General features: G+C 40.0%; 1 non-coding gene across 1 annotated transcript; it reads left to right on the top strand.

Moving 5' to 3' along the window:
* The first annotated feature begins 1,549 nt into the window (after positions 1–1,549).
* LOC130015844 (U6 spliceosomal RNA) lies at positions 1,550–1,656 on the top strand. The gene has a single exon (XR_008791165.1). It is a non-coding gene; the product is annotated as a U6 spliceosomal RNA (small nuclear RNA).
* The last annotated feature ends 3,747 nt before the right edge of the window (positions 1,657–5,403 follow it).

The raw sequence follows: 5,403 nt of genomic DNA, 5'->3' as shown, positions 1-5,403 counted from the left end.
CCATTTGCTTTTCTGCTCCAAGTGGGTGGCTCTCTGTGCTAAGTCCTTGTGCCTCCGGGGCCGTGGCCGTGCTGGAGAGCCGCTCGTGGGGGCAGCTGGCGACCTCGGTCGGGCTTGAAGGATGGCCCATTACGCCCCCCTTCCCATGAGATCCTTGTTGCCCCCACCCGCGGCTGAAACCTGCTGTCCACAAGGGAGAACATTGGGAACAACATATGCATCCTGCGGAATTTGGTATGTGGGCAGGTGGATGTGGCTATCAAAGAGATCTGAGTAGAAGTCATGGATAATCTTCTTCATTGCCCTGTCACTGTCAATGTCGCTGTCCTCTCATTGTTCATCAATTTTCTCAAGCGGGCCCAGTAACATCTCTACTGTGAGACTTTGTTGTTACTGTGTTTGGCATATCAAATATGTCACAGGTATCTTGCCAGGCTTTGCCGTGCGGGCGAGATACTCTCAGCAGCTTGCCAGTCTCTCTGAGAGGCGCGGAGGAATCAAACTTTGGTCAGCCATGTTGGTTGCATGCGAGGTGAACACCCAACCCACTGTGCTATCGCTCCAGCCCACTCCATTGCCCATATATATATATATATATATATATATATATATATATATATTATATATAAATATATATATTTGCCTCTATGATTTGTTGCCTACTGTCTGAACCCCATCAAATATGGTGTGGAAATTTTGGAAAATGGGCAGGGAGTATCTTGTGATGTGTCCAGGAATATGTCACTCATATGTGAGGCCTGGCCCGAGCATGTGGGAAACGGCCTGGAGAATGACAGCGGTTGGGTAGTGGAGGTCATCTGTTGGGGCTGGGTCCCTTGGGGTGGGGAGGGCTCTCACTGCTCCCCTCTGGGGCGCCCCAAGTGAAAACACCCTGGCATGGAGTCCAGTGGCATGGTTATGGACTCCTCATTTTATGCTCCCATCTGGGAGAAGCAGCCGTGAGTTCTGGAGGGTGGCCGATGAGGAGGGTATGCCTATGACATACAACTTAATTATTCTATTCCTAGCTATATTATAGAAAAAATACATTTTCACAACTGTTACACAGGAATACAAGTATAAACATGTTAATTTTACTTTTAGCAAGCAGCAGAACAGAGGAAAAATCTATTTTTATCAAGATTAATTTTTTTTAAATTTTATTGAATCACCGTGAGATAGTTAACAAGCTTTCATGTTTGGGTTACAGTCATACAATGATCAAACACCCATTCCTCCACCAGTGCACATTCCACCACCAATATCCCTGGTATAACCCCCCTTTCCCACCCTCCCCAGCCTCCATGGCAGACAATATTCCCCATACTCTCTCTCCACATTTTTTTTGCATTGCATCACACCTTGACATTTTTAGGGTTACTCCTGGCTTTGCACTCAAGAATCACTCCTGGTTGTGCTCAGAGGACCATATGAGATACTGGGAATTAAAGCCATGTCTGCTGCATGCAAGACAAAAGCCCTACCCTCTGTACTATTGCTCCAGGCCCAGAACATAAACGTTTATTTTATTAAACTTCTAGTAAATTGAGTGCTCACTTCAGCAGCACATATACTAAAATTAGAACAATACAGAGAAGACTAGCATGGCCCCTGCGCAAGGATGACGTGCAAATTCGTGAAGCGTTCCATATTTTTGTTCAGCCCTTTAGGAAAACAGTATGGATGTTCTCAAAAAAATTAGAAATTGAGCTCCCATTTGACCCAGCAATACTACTCCTGGGAATATATCCCAGAGAGGCAAAAAATTATAGTCGAAGTGATATCTGCACTTGTTTGGTCATTGCAGCACTCTTTACAATAGCCAGAATCTGGAAAAAACGTGAGTGCCTGAGAACAGATGACTGGTTAAAGAAACTTTGGTACATTTACACAATGGAGTACTATGTAGTGGTTAGAAAAGATGAAGTCATGAAATTTACATACAAGTGGTACTACATGGAAAGTATCATGTTAAGCAAAATGAGTCAGAAAGAGAGGGATAGACACAGAAAGACTGCATTCATTTGGGGAACATAAAGTACCAAAATAGGAGACTAACACCCAAGAATGGCTGAGATTTGTACCAGGAATTTTGCTCCATGACTTGGAGGCCAGCTACACATGCTAGGGGAAAAGGCAGCTCAGATAGAGAAGGGAGCACCAAATAAAGGGTGTTGGGAGGATCCAACCAGGATGGGAGAAGCAGGCTGAAAGTAGACTATAGACCAAACGTGATTGCCATTCAATGCCTCTTTTGCAAACCACAACACCCAAAAGGAGAGAGAGAACAGAGGGGAATGCCCTGCCACAGAGGCAGGATGCGATGAGGGGGTTGGGGGGTGGGAGGGATACTGGGATCCGTGGTGGTGGGAAATGGGCACTGGCAGAGGGATGGGTATTTGATCATTGTATAATTGAAACCCAAGCACAAAACTTGTAAGTACGCAACTGTACCTCATGGTGTCTCACTAATAAAAATTTAAAAAAAGTTCTAGAAAATTGAAATCTGCAAATGGTGTCCAATTATCATAACCATTTTTGCTTTGACATGTTCTAATATATTTTAACATGTTTTTCTGAGAATATAAATATTGACATAATCTATGAATCTCTAAATAGTAAACATATTTATTAGATATTGAACACTTTTTATTCTCTTTCTACTATTGGTTTTTGTATCTCATTCCTTCATGGCACAACTATGCTTAGCAAATATAGATTTGATTATATACCTATGGGATAATTTAGTGGCTTTGTCAAAAGGAATTTTTTTGGTTCTAGTTCTAGTATTTAGGCAAATCTCTATTTCATCATAGGTTCAGAATTAATAAAAATGCATTGATCACATGACTGATTTACAGTATTAATATCTCAAACAGGTACTTGTAATGTCATGTTTCTGAATAAATTTGGTGCCATATATTGAGAAGTGTGCAAATGAATTTGCCCATAATGAGTACAGAAGAAAGACTACACTGATAGAACTGAGAATAGGACAGTTCAACACAGAACAGCATTCACTCTGGCACCATATATATTCCCCCAAGTCCACCAGGAGTTATCCTTGAGTGAAGAGCAGTAGGAATCCCTGATCACCACTCAGTGTTCCCCACACAAAAACAAATATAGTAGAAGAAATAAAGAAGACTGTGAGATTATAGTAAAAAATTAAAAGAAAACATTATCCAATTATTAACTGGTAGGCATTTAGGAAGTAAAATGTTTTGACTACACAAAAGAAAAACTTCTGTAATTAAATTTCTGTATAAGTGTTAAAAAGACAATTTTGTATTTGGTATCAATGTAAAATCAGGTGTTATAAGAAAGATAATGATTTTCCAAGTAGAAAAAATGGTTAGCAGAACATACTAAGAATTAAAATAAGAAGGGCTATAAGTGAGGCCTATGCATAGATCAATTGTTGCAGTAAACCTAGTATAGAGCTGAAAGAAAAATTATTGTAAAATTATTATAATCACTTTATGGATTCTAGCAATTATTATATTGTAACTAAGAAACTATTAGTAAATATATCTTGAATAATGGTTTTATTTAGAGAAAAGCATAGGTAAGATTCTGAGTGATAAAATTATGAAAGGGTTTGAATCTTTGCTTTCCCTGAAATTGTTTATAAAAAGGAGATGAATGCCCTATTAGAAGATTATTCTCCACACCATACCCTATTTCTTTCTTTCTTTCTTTAAAATTGTTATTAGTGAAACACCATGAGGTACAGTTGTAGACTCACAGATTTTTGTGCTTGTGTTTCAGTTATACAGTGATTAAGTACCCATCTCTCCACCAGTGCTCATTCTCCACCACCTCTGTTCCCAGTATCCCTCCCACCCCCATCCCAATCTCACACTCTGCCTCTGTGGCAGGGCACTCCCCTATCTCCTTTTGGATGCTGTGGTTTGCAAAAGAGGCATTGAGAGATAAACATGTTCAGTCTATAGTCTACTTTCAGCATGCATATCCCATCATGAGAGGATCCTCACAACACCCTTTATTTGGTGCTCCCTTCTCTATCTGAGCTGCCTTTGCCCCTAGTATGTGAAGCTGGTCTCCAAGTCATGGAGTAAACCTCCTGGTACTTATCTCGGCTATTCTTGGATGTTAGTCTCCTATTTTGGTACTTTATGTTCCCCAGATGAATGCAATCTCTCTATGCGTGTCCCTCTCTTTCTGACTCATTTCGCTTAGCATGAAAATTTCCATATAGTACCACCTGTATGTAAATTTCATGACTTCATCTTTTCTAACAGCTACATAGTACTCCATTGTGTAGATTAACCAAAGTTTCTTTAACCAGTCACCTGTTCTTGAGCACTCAGGTATTTTCCAGATTCTGGTTATTGTAAACAGAGCTGCAATGAACAAACAACTGCAGATGTCAATTCGACTACACTTTTTTCCCTCTCTGGGATACATTCCCAGGAGTGGTATTGCTGGGTAAAATTGGAGCTCAATTTCTAATTTTTTGAGTGTTGGCCATACTGTTTTCCAAAAGGGCTGAACCAGTTGGCATTTCCACCAGCAGTGAAGGAGGGTCCCTTTCTCACCACATCCGCGCCAGCACCAGTTGCTTTTGTTCTTTTGGATAGGGGCCAGTCTCTACGGTGTGAGATGATATCTCATTATTGTTTTGATCTGCATCTCCCTGATAATTAATTATGTAGGGAACTTTCTCATGTGCTTTTAGCCATTCGAATTTCTTCTTTGAGAAAGTCTCTGTTCATTTCTTTGCCCCATTTTTTGTGGGGTTGGATGTTTTCTTCTTGTGGAGTTTAACTAGTACTTTGTATATCCTTGATATTAACCCCTTGTCAGATTTGTATTGGGCGAATATCCTTTCCCATTCTGAAGACTGTCTTTGTATTTTGTTCACTATTTCTTTTGAGGTGCAGAAGCTTCTTTGTTTAAGATAGTCCCATTTGTCTATCTCTGTTTTCACTTGCTGAGTTAGTGGCATGTCATCTTTGAAGATACCATTAACTTCATTGTAATGGAAGGTTTTGCCAACCTTGTCTTTAATGAACTTTATGATTCCGGTCTGATGTTGAGGTCTTTAATCCATTTTGATTTTACTTTTGTACATGGTGTTAGAAAGAGATCTGAGTCCATTTTTTTTTTTGGCATGTAGCTGTCCAGTTTTGCCAGCACAATTTGTTAAAGTGGCTTTCCTTGCACCACTTCACATTTCTTCCTCCCTTATCAAAAATTTGATGATCATATATTTGGGGAGAGATGTCAGTATATTCAACCCTGGTACGTTGGTCTGCAGCTCTGCATTTGTTCCAGAACCATGCTGTTTTAATTATTACTGCTTTGTAGTAGAGTTTGAAATTAGGGAGGTTGATTCCTCCCATTTTCTTTTCCCCAAGAATTGCTTTAGCTATTCGT

The sequence above is a fragment of the Sorex fumeus genome, unplaced genomic scaffold (assembly GCF_029834395.1).
Source record: "Sorex fumeus unplaced genomic scaffold, SorFum_2.1 ptg000131l, whole genome shotgun sequence".
Taxonomy (NCBI): Eukaryota; Metazoa; Chordata; class Mammalia; order Eulipotyphla; family Soricidae; genus Sorex; species Sorex fumeus.
The sequence above is the reverse complement of the archived record's forward strand: the minus strand, read 5'-3'. Positions and strand labels throughout refer to the sequence as shown.